The sequence below is a fragment of the Strigops habroptila genome, chromosome 10 (assembly GCF_004027225.2).
Source record: "Strigops habroptila isolate Jane chromosome 10, bStrHab1.2.pri, whole genome shotgun sequence".
NCBI lineage: Eukaryota > Metazoa > Chordata > Aves > Psittaciformes > Psittacidae > Strigops > Strigops habroptila.
Window position 1 is genome coordinate 39809532 of NC_046359.1, and position 17761 is coordinate 39827292.

Here is a 17761-nt window from a genome sequence, read left to right on the forward strand (position 1 = left end):
AATAACAAAAATATTGAGAAAGTAACGAAAACACAAACAATTCTCTTACTGCAATACTTGCTGAGAAAGTGAGTTCTCCAGATCTGGTTAGTTAGCAGGCTCTTTTATAAACCAGGCATGAATGGATTAAATTTACTATTCATGGTTACGGAAATAAAATTTAAAAAAGGACTTGTATCATTCAGCAATCTTGAGAACAATGATATATTTTCATTTGCTTTGCTAGGGACAACTAGAAAATGAGAGCATTGAAAGTCTTCAGCTTACACAGCCAGGGCATAGTTTAGTCCATCAGCCCAAGGGCCTGATTCTCCATTACATCAGCTCTAATGGAATGACATTTGTGCAATGAAGACAACAATGAAATAAATAAATAGGTTGCAATATTTCTGGTACTACTATATAACCACACTGGCCAGGTACACCGTATGCTGGGAGGGCTGTGGGAAGGCACCAAGCATGGAGCAGCTTAGCTGATGTTTGCCATGCCATGGCTTCCCACGGATCCCCAGCAAGGCACGCCAAACCCAACCATTCAGCGGGAATGATGTAGCTCCTCTCCTCGGCACTGACAAAAGGGCTTCTAGATGTGCTACCCGTGACACATGGCCCACAGTAATCAAATGAGGAACAAGAGCCCTCTTCTGTCCCTTTTGCCCTAGATGAAAAGTGGCAGTGTTACAAAAACAGGCATCTCTTGGGACACATAAGCAGGCTGCAGTGCATTGGCACTCGCTCCTGTTTGGTGCATCAGGCTACCCTGCACTGGGGTCAGCTGTGCAGGAAATAAAGTGCAGCTCCTTTTGGAAAACAGAGGGAAGAGGCCAGTCTGCACACAAATGTTAAAACAAGAGTATAGGGTTTAGGTTAGGAATGCCAATATGCTTTTCCTGCATGGATGCTGCAGGCACTCCTGTGGTACCTACCAGAGATTGCAAAACTTAGCACAGAGCGGACTGCTCTCACCACTGTAAAACAGGAGTAGCACTCATACCAGACCCCATAAGTGAGAGAGAGAATCTGAATTTTAGATATCAATTTTAAAGCTCTCCTTGAATCACCATTCCATTCACCTATAGATCCTGTGCACGCAGATCTCTCCAGACAGGCACCTCATTTACCCCTCAGATAATACCCTCAAGACAGCTATTTTTTTCCTTTATTGGGAGATTATTCAGTACAAACTCTCATTTGCTTATTTTCCTTTTAAATCACTACAAAATGTCTCTCTCTCTTAGAGGGGGAGGAAAGTAGAAGTGGGGAGAGGCTAATGCATTTTATATTGTAAGGGAAGAACCCCTCCAAAGTACAAAATCTCTAAGACAGACTTACATGGTTTGTGAAACTTGTGTGCGACTGCTCTTCATAACTTGTACCACACTCTGCCTCCTTCACCCTCTGACACATAGCAAGAAAACTGGATTCAAAACGAGATTGCACCATGGTGAATTAATTCCTTGAATTGCATCGTACGTTTCAGCAATACACAGCGTGGGAACACGTCGATTAGCTCTCACTTTGAAGAAATTGGATTTGCAAAGGTCAGCAGTGGCTCGGCCCATTTCTCAGCAGATCTTTGGCTCGCTTTTCATCCCAGGACTAGCAGGGAGGAGGTCAGAGAGGAATGACAAAAAGAACGAGCTTTTTGAAGCAAGCCCAAAGAATCTGGCTGTGCTCGTAGCAGCGTGGAGGTTTCTTTTGCTCTGAGTTCATAAATAGGTAGATTTTAAACCAGATTTATGGGAATAACTTTCTGGGTTTACTTTACATGTTAAACAATTCATTATTTTGGTATAAACTAAGAAATGCTTCTCAGTGCAACTCTCAGTCTGAAGCTAATCCACAGAAACAGCCACTCACCCTCCCCCACCCATGACTCCTTTGTGTGACAGGGAGCAGCCAGCCTGGAAAAAGGTGGAAAGAGGCAAAACTTGGCCCCTAGTGGAAGTGCAAAACCCAGAGAGTTTGTGCTCTGTACTTCTCCTTTGAAACATGTTCCCCAGTGGTTTAGCTTGCTCCTGCACCAGCGCACTGAGACAGAGGCAGCTTCATTACCCTTTCAAGCCAGAAACCTCACAAAATATTTTGGCCACCCTCCACACATTATTAACATAAACTGGAGTTTCCTCCCGCTACTGGCAGGGGAGGGTGCTGGGAACATGAGATCAAGGTGTTTGTCACCGAGGTTCGCTTTGGGCCAGTGGTGATGCATTGCTCCTGGATCCCAAGCAGGGGGTTGCTGTGGCTGCTTGCACCGGAAAGCCACAAGAGAGGGAAGGAGGTGGGGAAACTGGAACGAGGGCAGGGTAGAAGGAGGCAAAGGATACCAGCAAGCCTGAGTTCCTTCACCTGTAAATAATAAACATCTCTTGCAGAAATGCAGACTGAAAGGCATCTCCTAGAACACCGGAAATAATGGACCTGTTTCATTCGCTAGCATATTTTTTCAGCAGCTTCCATTCATATGTCTCAATTTCTCTGGCTCTAAAGTCTCGTGAAGGCTTGCAGTGTGGGGAGAGAGCAGAGAGAATAGCTCCAGCTGCTGTCACAGGTCTCTCAAATCTCGAGCTGTAAAAATTTACTTTTGCCTGGATGTTCCAACAAGTAACATGACAACATTCTGGCACCAAATATACCTTAGAAAATATCCAAATCAGTGAAGACCACCTCCTGATGCCCTGTAGATTCTTTTTAAGCAGCCAGTACCAACTCAGGTGCATTCTCCCTGTCATTAACTGAGCAAAAGCTGCATGCCAGCTTTTGGCCTAATTGATTCGACTCAGAGAATTCCCTCCAGAGTCCGTCCCAGTGACTCCCAGAGGTTTGCCTGCTGCAGAAGGTGCCAGCAGATCCTGGAAAACCTGCTGGAGAGGAGCACTTACAGCATGTTGAAAAGAGGTGTGGGGCACAGTATTTCAGGCAGTCAAGGAGATGAAAATAGAGTGGCTATCGTCAAAATGACAGATGAGTGATGTTTTGGTCACCTAACAGGAAGTAATAAACACTGGTTTTAGGCTTTTAGTGGGGAAATGGCTTCTTCACCTACTCCTTCATAACCACATCAGCCTTTCACCAATCTAATCATCCCCATGAAAGAATGAGTCTATGGAGGGCTTATAACAACTGCCAAGGAGACTGTGCCAGCTCCTCTTGCAAGTGTTATGTTACCACAGATCCAGGCATACCCTGGAGTTTCTCATTACCTCACGGTCCAGCAACTCTTTAGCTGAGCCCTCACTTTCTAGCTACAGATGTGGAAGCAAGTAGAGGATCTGAGCAAGGCTGCCCGGCTAAGGAGGCTCTTTCTTCAGAAACAGCACTTCCTGCTAAATACGAGTTTCCCACCTAGAGGCTTTGTTAGAGAATCATATCTAGGGATAAAATTTGTAATTTGATCGATTTCCACAAAATTTGACCTGTAGGAAATATTCACATGCATCATTTGTGCATTTTACATCTGTGCATGTGCAGGTAAACATGGATTGAACACACACAGCTCAGGAATCCTTTTCTCTCTGTTTTCATTTTTAACATGGTCTTTTATGTGTGATACTTTTATCAACACTTACTTCAGCTTCCTTCAGTGGAGAAAGGTGTCCTTACTGCACCTTTCATATGTGGATAAGCTTCGTAACAGAAAACACAAAGTGCTGGGTTTAGCTTTCTTGTTTTCAAAAACAAAGGGAACGGGAAGGTGAAACAACTGCAGTTGAGGCCACCTTGCTGAGCTGCAATGAAAAAAGAAGAGAAAAGATTGGTCTGAACACACATTTTTTGATTAAAAAGGAATGCACGTAAATCACAGCTGCTGACCACGTAGTCATTCTTTTTATGAGGTGTTTCCCTGTACGCATATATGATTTCCACATATAAATTCCCTGAGAACTCCTCATGTGAAACTGATGTTCTCCTAAATAAATTGTCTACAGAATATGTATTTCATCTTGGACATAAAAAGTTCATGAGGGAAAAAAAGCATCCCAGTGTCCTGGTGGAAAGCAATGCCAGACACTATCCATGCTAAAAAAGAAGATCTGACTGCTGCTTGCAAAGCATTTGTTTTCCCTGCTTTTCTACTTAATTATTTTCCATAATTGAATAAAACCCAGTATAACACAGCATACCATAGAATGGTGCCTGCAGTAACAGCCATCCAGGCCAGAGCAGAAAAAAGCAATTTGGTTTTATTGAGGATTTCAGCATGTTAAATTTAATTTCCTTTAAAATTCTCTTGGAAAGGGAATAAGCACCTAGCACTGAAGCAGTCTGTCTCTGAGCACAGAAACCTTGAAGTCCTTTGCTCTGAAAGATGCTGATGGGATGCCCTTGAACCATGCAACGTGGAAGCCTGGTAACCACTCCAGGTCTGCTTACCAGGGTCTTCTCACCAAGGAAAATCACTGGACACAAATTCAGATGTTCCATATGGCATGCTCAGTGAAAGCACTGAAAATATCAAATTGTGAAGAAATTTCCCCAGAGCACGCACACAAAAATAAACATCCACATTCATCGTTACCTCTGTTACTCCATTTGGAACAGAGGCAATGCTAAACTAAACCAGAGAGTCGAGTATTAAGGATCATCTGCTGCTTTTACTATTGAAGCACAGCTGCCTCCTGAAGAAACCAGCAGAGACAAGGTGAAGAATGTGCTCCTAAGAGATTACTCTTTCTGGAGGAAAACACTTGGTTTGACAAACTGTTGGATGTGTGTCAGAATGTGATGAGCGGGGGACATCTTTAGCAGCACTTCACTGAACCAGCGTAGCAGAATGAAGTCCCCAAAAGCACAGTTGCTTTCATTCCCATAACTTACTTTCATCTGCCTTTTTCAAAACCTTCCCTAATTAAGCTTAATTGCCAGGCAGTCACACATTAGTGCAACATTCTGTCCACTTATGGACCACCCATACAATGTTTCATAGCATTAATCCCGGAAAGTGGTAGATTGCTTGATTTGTTTTGTTTTCTAATGTGCATAAGTGCCTATAATGCATAGTGATGGCTTTCTGGAACTGATACTTGACTCTGATTATCATGAAAAGATTCTTCGTTTATATCAGAAAATCAGAGAGGTCAGAAGGGGAAATGCTTGTTTTGGGGAAAAACAAGCATTTGTGAGGACTTGGAATCTAATAACTTTGGTGTAGAATTCCGACAAGGGGATTCCCAGCTCTTTGTGGTATTTAACTTCTTCTTAGGACAGTTATGGGCCAGACCATAACAACTTGGATACTTTCAGCTTTTGTGAGTTAGTCAGGTTCTCTGAATCACTTAAGTCTCAGTGGCTTAGACTCACAATAAGCAGTGACCTGATGACCCGTGAAACTCATGAAAACTAAATTTAAAGCTGGATAAAGGTCTAGTCTGGAGGACGCCTCTAAATAGTTTCTAGGAGCTGATCCATAACAGAGTATTTAGAAATAGTAAAGAAAAACAACACAGCAGCAACACAGAATCACAGGGAAGCCAACTGAAATAGTCTTGTAAGCAGCTGGATTCACCTCTAAAACTACAGTTTATCTGAGTGCAGTAGCTCTCACTTTTGAAGTCTCCTGAATGTCTAGGGTGCTCAAGCAGAAGCAGTAAGTGCCAGGTACCTCAGAAGAAAGCTGTTCCCAATATGCTTCCAGACAGAAATGCTAAGTCAAGCTGGGTGGGCTGAAAATTTACACAACTAGAGGAGAAAACAAGCAAAAGGACAAGCAGAAAGAAGCATTAGGTAATAAATTCAGAACTTTCGCAGCAATCAGGCAACATCATATTTTACAGCACAGAGATATAACAGGAGGGAATTCCAGCTTCTCTCCCTTTGGTGAGAGCTGGAGTTCACACAATATGACTAAAAACTTCATTTACCTATTGCCCTGGCTACTCTTTCCTGTGATTTCTGGGCACTGTGGGACAATGCCAATATTTTTGCCCCTGCTAGAAGTACTTTTCTTAGTCTAGAAATGAGAAACTGAAAGCAAACAACAAAATTTAGGTCCAGGTTAATATTTCTAAATTATTAATAGGTGATTAAGAGTTCTTGTGTTATGTACATGAGATAAGAACAAAATAGAGAACAGGAGATAAGCACATTATCACCTGTGCTCCAGAAGAATGTTCTGATGATGATTTAAGATCTTAATGCAAGGGAAAAATCATTCTTTTCAGTCACACCTTCATGAGTTTCAAAACCGAGAAAACCCCCCACTTCCGGCTTTATTGATTTGAATACAAATGCAAACATGCAATTGTCATTTTGCTTAATAAAAGCTAGAAAATTTCAAATGACTTTTTTTTTTTTTCAAAGTTTCTTTCTTAAAAGGCACATGCACAAAACCTCAGTGTTATCTATGTTGATACTATTTTTGTCCCTTATTTACCATCCAGCCTTAGCATTCTTTCTGGGTGGGAAGAGAGCATGGCAAACACTCATGGGCAAACTGAAGTGACAAGCAAGCAAGAAAAACAAAGTAAAGAAAATGAAGTGTGTACTTGCTCTGCCAACTATGCTGCAGGATACTGAGGGTATCATAGCTATGTCGAGTTGGTCCTACAATTTTAGTTGGTCATTATAAAGGGAATCTGGCATATATTATTAAAGAGAACTCCCCAGCTCAGAAATGCTGGAATACATTAAAAAGTTGCAATCCTACTGACACCAAGTGCATCATTCCCAGGGAGAAACTGGTGTCCTCTTTTGTTTTGTCAAGTACGATTCATTCCTTCAATTTTTAATTCTCTATCAAATGCTAACATGTCTAGATGGCATAAACGCTGCAGTCCTGGAGACTACCATATAGGGAAGGCAGGCTTGTTTGCTACAGGGCTTCTACATTTTGAGTTCTCAATGTCTGAGGTGCAGCCTAATCCACTGGGTATAGAAGTAGGTTTAGGATATGTATGTTGTGGAATATGGCAATCCGGAATGGCTTTGTGGTTACTTAGTCAGGGAAAGCGTGGTGCCACCTCCCTGTGATTGTTTCTACGCACCTTTTTATTTCCTTTTAAAAATAAGCAAAATATCCAATCTCCGAAAATATCAGATACTCAAAACCATGCAGTTCCTTAGGGAAACGAGGTTACAATGTAACTGTGTTGTACGAATGTGTGTCTGTCATCTGTTTGCTCTTTATCCCCTGTATTAACTCCATGTTACACAAGGGCAGAGGTCTCAATGAATGTCAAGTTCTTACAAGCCCTGTGCAAAATGGGGACAGCCCATGAACACGTATGCAGCAGCCCTGCCCTGGCCACACATGGGGTCCTGCCTGCCAGGCTCTAGAGGCATGAAGGACAGGGAGGGCTGGTGGTGGTGGAGGGTTGGAAAGCAGACAGGGAGGCTGAAGAGACAGAAATCTATAGGAAAGCTTCTCTAGTCTGGCTGCCCGCGGGTCAACTGTTAAATGATTTATGACATTTTTTCCCTTCAGTTCTTGAGTTCTGTTAAAATTCTTTTTCTGCTTCTGATGCTTTCCAGGCAAAGCCTGCAGCACTCACTTCAATACTCCTGAAGCATCATTTATATGCTGAACAAGGGAGCACAGCAAACAAGATTTTTCTTATGTTTTGCTTTAACCTTGCTGATGCCTTATCAGTGAACTATGAGCCAAATTCTTCGTTTCACTGATTTAACAAGTGTGCAGATACTGACATCTCCAATCCCACTTTTCTATGTAAGATCACATTTCACTAGAGACCAACTGAGCCTGCAGATCTCTGAGCGTAGTTTCTCCTAAATGCTGGTCTCATGGGTTTTAGTGGGAGAGCATGTGTGGGGTGGGGGCTTGGCACCTACCTGCGTATAGTACATACTTACATTTAATTCTGAGATGCAGCTACCCTGATGCTTATAATCTGTCTCATAGAAAGCAATATTAAGTACAAAAGCTGTTCCTATAGACCCAGTTTGAATGTGGTTAATCAAATGAATTCATATTCTGCAGGTTTCAGTACTCCTAAGAGTAACAGAAATCCAGTGACACCAACAAATTGTGATTAAAAATGCAAGGAGTCTCATCAGGGAATGATTGCAGCTTTCCTACTTTGTTTTGATTAATATTTAATTCTGGTACAGACACAAAAAAGAATACATTTGGGGCTGAAAAAAAAGCAGTTGTTCTAAGGAAAGTATTTTTCTCCCTAACAGTATTATCACTCAGTCAACAATAAAAGAACTGTGAACGCCATTGATTTAAAGAAATTGTTTAGGAAACCAAATATATATTTATGGTTCTAGGCAACAAGCATCAGTTACCTGATGCATGCCAGGACAGAAACACACATTCATGATTCTATACAGAAATACCATTTCATTATTTGTCTGGATGGAAAGTCTTCATTACCTTTGTATTGTTGATTTCCAGATCACTGCAATCTAAATACATACACACCTGAGTAATCTAGCTCAGATAAAGAGGAACACCTTTCCACCTGGGAGGAAACAACAAATGCTACCAATCACCCCGTGGGTGTGTGAGGTGAAAGGGGTAGTCTGAATACATGTGGTGCAGTCACTTCTGCAGAGCTGGCTGCCCACCCTAGCACCCTCCCTGGCAGCCCATAGCCCACCTCTGTGTTCTACTGCTTATGGCATCTAAGAATGGGAAAAAGGTCTTAAGTGAATCCATTAATTATTAATGCTTCTCACTACATCTTTAAAGTTTTATGCTTTAACTGTGATGCAAATCATTAATTTTGGGTGATGATGCCTCGAGCTCAAGTAACTGACATCCTGCATTTCAAAACTAAAGTTTGAGTTAGCTGTGATAGCAGAGAGACAATTTCTGCCATTGCTTGCACTCAAGCAACCAGGCAGAGTTACACATGCTGAAGCTGGCTGAGTTTCTGACACAACTCAAAGTTTTTTTGCTTTCTCTCTGTTTCATAAAAGACAGAGATCAATAAATCCCTTCTATCCACTAGTAAGGAAAAACCACGATGTGCTGCTGTAGCTTGGGAAAAAAGAAACTTTGAGGACCTACTTCTGATGCCATTACAGTGTTGCTTTAATGGTTTGCCTGCTGTCCTCATTGTAATGGTTTGTATTGCAGTCCAGGAAAAATATACTGCAGCAGTGTACTTATTCATGATGAAAATTCCACATGAGTAAAAACCAGGAATATTAGAACCAGCCTATACATATATGCACATATAGTTAGAATTACAATTTTTTTAGACAAAATCATAAAAGAACACCCCAGTAACTGTCTTAAGCCTAATAAGCACAGCAATGTCACAGGTCCAGAAGCATCTAACTTTTCATATTTAAATGTATCTATATAAATATTCATCTGAATAATTTTATCTGCCTCAAGAATGTGAAAAATTATCCAAACAGAAATCCTTTGGCCTTTAGTGGACTTCAACAGCTAAAAAAACCCCAGAATCCAAACCAACAACACAACACCAACAATAACAACAATATTTATCCTGTCTGCTGAAGCCATTACCCAACTTCCCAGCACTAATCCTGAACTCTGGTTCTTGCTCCCACTGTGCTGTAAGTACAGCAAAGGGCAGACGAGAGCACCAGACAGCATAAACTGAAATGCTAGCCTGAGCACAACCGGATAACCAAGTCCTGCCAGCCCCTGGCAAGCCTGAACTCGTGCAGCTTTTCCAGGTGGGTCATTAGAGAAAGCTCAGCTGTGATTACTGCTCAGGCGGGCAGAGCCAAGGGCAGCACTGGACGGAGGCCAGGACGCGCACCCCAGAGCTGCTCCTCCCATCCATCTAGGAGGGGAAATAATGCGTGATAATTGGGCTGCGTGACTTGATGTAGAAGAAGCCCTGACTTACAGCAACAGCAGGCTCTCTTTTGGGAAGGGACAGACCCTCTGGACCTACGGAGCACTGTGGGAATGGTTCTGCCACTTTGATTCACATTAAGCAGGCCTGTTCCCTCAAGCAGACCCAAGCACTGTATGCATGAACTCTGTTTAAATAAGGTTATAAAGCTACTAATGGTTCTTTAACCATAAAGAGATAATACCAACCATGAAACCTGAGGGGCTTTTTCTTGTCTCCTGCACATATGAAAGATGGCATTAAAAGAGATTAGTTTAAACCACTTGCAATTTCCTTTATGCAATAAAAGATTTTCTTTGCTTGGAATTTTCCTATTTATGGTGTGCATTTGGACCCAGTATAACATAATACTTCCCTCAGTATCCCTGCTTTTAATGATGCTAGCAGCATTTGAGCCATTCATCAAACGTGACAATTGAAACAGCTAGGAGTTAATGGGAGCATGAGCAGTTTGACAAACACAGTCTATTTGACAAGGCTGAGGTCAGAACTGAAAGAACTGCTCTTGGTTAAATAAACAGAAAAGCAACAAAGTAAAAGCAAAATCTTTGCAGCCATTTATCAACTTTAAAAGCCTTTTTTGTTATAAGAAACATAAAGTGAAGCTGCACACAGAGATGGGAATTAAATGGGGTTGGAAGAATGCAACTGGCTTCTTTTTTAGGTGAAATTAAAAAGCCCAGTTAAAACTGAAGGATTATGTCCATAAAATTGACATGCAGCTACACAATACCTAAATCTACACTTTAGAGCTAGCTGCTTCAGAACTGACTTCTTATTTTAAAGAACCCAGCCTTTTCCAAGATACCAGACTGATTCAAGTGGCATTGAAAAGAGAATGATATGACAAGAGATGACTCATCTGCCATCTGCAAAGCAAGAGAGCACTGAGTAGGCATGTTCAGGACCACAGACCTCCATCCGTTCATTGCTCCTTCAGTTACAACTTTACCTGATATTAGTCTGTGCGGGGGTTTGCATTTAGACATAATATTGCCTGTAGGAAATTCCTGGAAGCTAATAATTAGCACACCACTAACTTCTTCTCTTTACTTGGTTCATGGGCATGGGGACATTAGTTTAGGCTCAACTTTTTTTCCCTCTGTCCAAGCCCCTGGGGAGTTTAGGAAAGGTAGAAACACCGAATCCACTCTTGTGCTCCCTGAGTGGCTTTCAGAGCATGTACAACACAAAAAAATAAAGGAGTGGTTCTCTACCCTTTTATTTTAAGTGCACACAGGCACACAAAATCAAATCCTTACTATCCTGGGTTCAGTCTCACATCCTATATACCAAAGATAGTCTCCAGGCACTATAGTGTTGACTTCAATGGGAACAAGACTGGCTTTCCTGTGATTTAACTTCCCTGCTGTTTAAATTTGGGAGTGATAATATTCTCATGACTAGATTAGACAACACAGATTTAGGCACTCAGAAATTCTTGCATAGTATAGTTGTGCAGAGTACTTTTTAATCATATGCCTACCATCACTTTATGTAATCGTTTCTATCACTGTCCAGAAACCGCCAGTACCAGTAGGGAATTTCCATCAGAGGCAAATAATCTGGCAAAACTCAGTAAGCTTTTGCAATCCTAAAGTTTCAGGAAAAGCCTTTATGGCTTTTGGGCTGGACATGGTGCCAGATGAAAAATCCCTTTTCTTTTGAGACTTCTCCATCCTTTCTATTGCTTTCATGCTTTTAAGGCTATTAGAAGTTTCGAGACAAGAAAGAAAAAAGGCGTGTATCAAGGCACAAAGACAGCAGAATGACTAAGAATAGGTAGAAATTTACAAATTAATTCTGTGCATCTTGTTTCTCTAATAACTTTTCATTTTTTTCCTTCACAAAGCAATTTGTGCAACTAACCAATATATTTAACAACTCCTATTGCTGCTGGAAAATCATGAAAGGTTTCTTTTCCTGGAAGTGATTGATTATAGTCTGGACAAATGAAATAATTTTCCCTCTTCATTTCTCATTATCCTTTGAGCAAAACACCCATTACAGGAGCTCTGTGCAGCCATTTGGAGCTAGGAAATTCATTCCATTTAGCCTGTCAAACACAGTTTAACTGCTGTATTAACTCTGCCTCTTTTCCAAACCTCCTTTTCAAGACTACACTAATATAACCTAATTTTGACAGAGCATTCTGGACTCTGGGCAGCTCTGTCTCTTGAGCTGTTTTCCATCTGGAATGGGCTTTTCATCTGCTTAATCCCAGGGCTTTCTGGTTAGTTTGGTTTAGTTGTTTTGTAATATACAACCTACAGCTGTCTTATGAAATAATTTATGGCACTCATTTGGACTCCTTTTTGGAACATTCTATTTGGAAAAAAAAAAAAAAATCTCAACCAAACAAAGCTCAATCCTAGTTTTACTTTTCAATAAAAATGTTTTTACCCAAAATACTGGCATGGATGTCTGAAGATTTCACCCTCTTTTCCAATGTCAATAACATAACTGTCTTCTCTACTGGACATAATAGTTACTTTGTGTCATGGTTACATTGTGTTTGGATATTTTTTTTTTTTCTGTGTTCAAAACACATAAAAATACATTTTAAATGTTCAATGTGACAACCATTTAATGATATGATTGTATCTAACTTTCAGTAAAGCAGGATGCTGGAACAGAGCACAAGACAACTAATGTTAATCTTAAAATGAAACCAAGAGAATATACACAAATTATATTACTAACATATTTTTTTACTCATGCAGTAACATAATAACAAGGTCTGGATTCAAAGATTCAGGAGATCCTTTCTAGTCTCATCTCTCTTGTAAATGTTTCATGGATGGAATTATTTGTCAGTGCTACACAAAGAAAATCCCATTTCACATAGGCAGACTTGTAACCTACTTGAATATTGGTTGGCTTTTTTTTTAAGCTTCTGTGATCAGCAGTGTGCTAAACTGCTTAAGGAAATCATCCCCATTCATGCTTTTCCCCTCTTTTCTTAACCAAATTGAGTTGATGCTGAGAGATTTTCACTGCAACAATGGCAACAGCCTTTCTCTTTAGTCCTGGGGAGGCGGAAGTTAACATAAAGACTCTACTTTCACTCTGCAATATTATTGCAATTAAACAATAATAACAAAGTTGTGGTTATTCTTATTATTTAAATAAACGTTTGTGCACTGGTGGCCTACCAAAATCCTTCCCAGGATTCATCTTCACACCTTGTCCATTGCTGGTCTCCGAGACAGGCCTCTGAATAAAGGGCAGTATGCATGAGGCACAGGGAGTAAGAGGGGCAGAAGGAGAGAGAAGCTCAGGAGAGGCTTGCTTTGACTAACCCCAGGGAAGGACTGTCAGGTGCCAATGACCAAGCTTTAATCAGGCCTCAGTTCAAGAAGTAAGAAAAGATACTTACTAAAAACCATGAAGTGCATCTTTCTGATTCTCGGGAAGTACTGTTCCAGGTTTTGTTGTATTTTACTTTAATAATAGTAATTCAGTACACAACAAACACACTTGTTTGCTACCTCTATAATTGCTAGTGCTTTAGTAGAAAATACTAGTTTTGTGCCACACCAGGTTATGCTGACTAATAAATCTTCCTTTTAAGCTGTGTCTGTAAGTATCCTTTTTCACTGAAACAGTAAAATAGGTTTACTGGTCTGTTACTGATCTCTTACAACTACACAACTGCTACATTAGAAGCTCTTACTGTCCATGCTATACAGGGCACAGAGTCGTGTTCAGATCAATAATTTCTCTTGTTGTTATTGCTATTATTTACTATTAGTCAAGTACCAGCAATGTGCTAGCTCCTGTAAATACTATTAGCAGTGCCAGCCCTGTCCCACATATATGAAGCCTTTTGAGTTTCAGTTTTATTAAACCTTCTAAGTTACACTGAGCAGGTAATGACAGATATACCACCAACTAAATACTTTTAAACCTGGGGGGTGGAAGCCAAGTGAGAGTATGAAAAGACACAATTTAATGGAAAAAAACAGAGAAAGGAAACTCTTTGTTTGCTTCTTTCTTTTGTTCCCCCACTCCCCACCCCACCCCTCTGTTTTTTTTCCCTTTGGTGTCTTTGGGTATTATTTCCTGCAGAACAGCCCACGGAGTAGGATTTTACTCAATAGGGACAGGATAATATCCACCCCTTTTTACTCCCCCTTACTGTCTCTGGGCAGCACGGATGAACTGAGTCTTTAAATGGGATGTGAACAGGTAGAACAATATGCCACATATAAATGAGAGGGACTGCATACACAAGGTTTCTCTGAAATTGTCTCTGAAATGAGATTCTTCTGGGTAGGCAAAGACGTATGATTACAGATATAGGCAGAGAGAAAATAAGGCAGTACCTTGAAGATTGAAAGCAAACTAATGGAACACTTTTCTGATTAAAGTATCTTTCAGCCCAGTTTATGTGGTTTCTGTGGCAAATGATACTATGAATCTCTCCTTTTTCACCAAAACATTATGGGGGGGGGGTGTCATTATTTTACTTATCTGGGTGTTGACAATATTTCAGTATTGTGCACTGGAAAACAAAGGTATCTAAATTCAACTGATGGAATGAAATTCGATGTGTAGGGGTTCTGATTTGGCTTGCTTTTTGATAATGACAACTGGCAGAGAAAGGTTTTTATCAGGATTGCTACACAGTCACAAGAAATTATTGGCTTTAACCTTGAAATATTTTACAGCTAGAAATCTTCTTTTCAGCCAGACTTCTGTAATTCTATAACTTAATTATAGTTGCCTTTGTAAAATAAGAAACATGTATTAAATGAGCTAGACCTTGACCTGGACTCATTTTACATAGAAATTTACATAGAAGATATAGTGATTTGAAATGGTAATCTTACTTCTTCCTCCTATATCCATTCTGTTGAGTCAATTAATTTGGTCATCAGAGACTACTTGCCCTTTAAGCCAACTCTGAGAAAGGCCAGAGCAAAACCAGGCTGCAGTAAAAGACATCTGCAAGGATGCTGAGCACTTGGGTCATGTGTTAGAGCTCCAAAACCTTTCTTAATGTATTGCAGATGTTACTAAGCTTTGACTCACTTTAGCTATGTTTTCATTTACTATTTAGGTAGCCACTGTGTTACAGTGTTGCCAAGAGAGCTTTCGAATCAGCTTAAGATGATAATTAGTTATATTAATTCATACAGAAGTAACTGAAAACACTGAAAGTGTCAAAATATTAATTGCAGGCCTACTGTACTGAAATCAGCAGCTAAACGAACATCTACCTTAGCAAACAGTTTTTATTCCTATGCTGAAATTGTCACTACTGGTTAACCCACTGAGATTTTTTGCTGGAAGTAAAGGACTGATACAACTGGGGTCTCCAGAATCAGCCATAAAACAGATGTTCCAAAGAGCCTGAAAAATAGAAAATAGTAGCTTCAAGTAAAGGCTCATAAATGTTTCATTTCCCTTGTTCCCCAAGGCTTTCCAGTCCGAGAAAACTGACTGCTTACTATGGCATTCCTACTTACATTCTTTTCTTTCTATAATTCAGCTCTCAGCCTTCTAAGTGCTGTCCTTAGGAGTAGGGGACTCAATACGTGTGTGCTTGAAAGGCAGAAAACACTGGATCAAAGATTTTACCAAACATTGCTCCTGCTCTCAGTGTTAGCTGAAAGTGGGACTGGATTTTGCCCGTAATTGCAAACACAGCAAAAAAAATCTTAAACTTGAGTTAAACAGAACCTTTTACTTATTTGACGTGCCAGGGCACTGCTGATATTCAAACTAGTATCACTGCTCTTTTGTACTGCCAAGCAGTTCCTAGAGGTTATGGCTACTATTGCCTAAATCAGGCGCATTTGAGAGGAACTAATTCAAACATAGATAACCTGAGCAAACACTCAAGGGGGCATTAGAGAACATCCAGAGAAAAAGAAGCTGCTGGAAGTTTATTGCCCTTAATCCTGTTAATAAAATACACTCCTGAGCTCATTCTTCTGGATATTTTTCTTACAAGGGAGAGGAGTGGAGGGGAGGAGAAAGTGACTCCCCAACCTGGAGGAACGTCCTAGCAAACATGCGTTCCTCCATAATGGGGATATCATTCAGAGAATGACACAGATGTAAGACTTGGGGCCTACTGCACTGCAAGCTCTGCCTTCAACTTTATCCAATTAAAACAGTAACTTCTTACCTACAAACTCAGCTCTGTTTTCGTGTGAATGTACAAACTGCAAAGCAGGAAGAAATCAATTCCTGATACTTTAAATAGAAACAAAGTACCCTTCAAGCCAATAATAAATAAGGACTTAATCTTACACATTTTTTGCCTGTTCAATAAGAAATTCAGCATATGATCTGTATTAATAAAGAAATTATACAGCTATAGTCCAAATCTGTATGTTATTCATATATGAAAGATTGTGTGTATCATGCTATAGGATATAAATACATTCCGTAAACTATTTGCAGGCCAGCCCTCAATCTTTTGCCATATATGAAAGTTAGATCAGTGTTAACTCAGTGGCTAAAAATGCGTTGGAAAAGAAAACATCAGGTTTTCTAACAACATTTATATGCCTTGGCCATGTAAGTTTACCACAGTACTAGAGCTGAAAGAAATAACAGTACAAGAGTGCTTTATGAACCACTAATACAAAAGAGTGTAATTTATCAGATCCAAAGGAAAACACTATCTGACAGGGTCCAAAGTACTACTATTCATTACATATCTAAAGGCCACTGATCAATAGACAGCACTATGCTCTTTTGTTCAATAGGTTCAAGCTTAACTGATTTTCATGGCTTCTTGAATGCTTTATGACTAACAAGGCATCTTCCACAGTGTTTTGTTACCGATTTGCACATAATCTAATAAAGTGACAGTAATAAATCACAAGTATCATTAATAAATCACCAACAAACAAAGCAGCACACTGGAAGCAATGTGGGAAATGCACAGATACTCCTCCAACTACTTTGGTGAGTAAACAGGCTAAACACACAGTATTAGTTAAGAGCTGCAAGTTCAATTCATAGTAATACATACCTCTGAGCTGCAGGAGATTTTCTATTATAGTTGGCAAACACTGCTTCTATGTTCTTTCAGGGCAGGTTCATAGAGAAAAATAAAATGAGAAAAGTTGAAAATAAAATAAGTGAGAGAAAACAAAACTCAGATTGAGCAAACAAACGTTTGGAACGCAAGAATATAATCCAGTTTGGTGATGTTTATATACTGTTGAAAACACATTTTATGCCTATTTACTTTATCATTTTTTACCTTATAAATACTTACAGTAGCTAAAACTGTCAGCGTTGCCACTTCAAAGAGCAGTGCCCCTAAGAACAAGATCTCTGAGATTTAGTCTAGCCACAGTGTGGTTAAGGTTATCACAATGTCTCTTTAAATCTACAATCTAGTTCTCATATATCCATGAAAAGCACAAATACTTTCAAATAAGAAATTCAGGATTCATTTACTTACACTTCAGATGTGGATTTAATGAAAGTTGGACATTTAATATGGTTACAAGCTTCCACAGACTTCATAGAAAAATCCAGCTCCAAGATACATACAGTAGAAGCAAAGGAGCCACTTTGACTCCATCATCACTACAAAAAATGCATAGCCTTCACAAGTATTTACTTGTGGTGGAATCCTAGGAACACAAATCTGTAGCTGTCACACAAATTAGCTGCTTGGGGTTAATGCCAGACCTTGGTAGCACTTTCTTCTACAGCAAAGAGCAAGACAAATTACTTAGTTTCGGACCATTTTGCACTAAAACCCAAAAGATTTAAGTTGTTTCTTTCACTTTTAGTTCCTAAATTTTTCATAGAAGTGGTAAAATTACAAGAGGAAGTCACCTTCCCTGGAATTTTTGCCCTGACCAAAACTTTTCGTAAATACCACAAGACGGCTTTTTCCTACAATATTTTCAATACAGTATTTTAAGGCTTTACTTGTGCTGATTAAAGGATCATGCGAATTCTTGAACACAAATGTGAATCAA

At 39.9% G+C, this 17761-nt stretch overlaps 1 long non-coding RNA gene across 2 annotated transcripts in view; it reads right to left on the reverse strand.

Annotated features, from left to right (window-relative positions):
* LOC115613741 overlaps positions 1-16867 on the reverse strand; it is a 41551-nt gene extending 24684 nt beyond the window's left edge. For both annotated transcript variants that reach the window (XR_003993493.1, XR_003993492.1), the window contains exons 1-3: positions 16795-16867; positions 3570-3728; positions 1333-1599 (exon numbers count right to left, since the gene is read on the reverse strand). This is a non-coding gene — a long non-coding RNA (uncharacterized LOC115613741). The remainder of the gene's footprint in view (positions 1-1332; positions 1600-3569; positions 3729-16794) is intronic.
* Between the last annotated feature and the right edge of the window lie 894 nt (positions 16868-17761).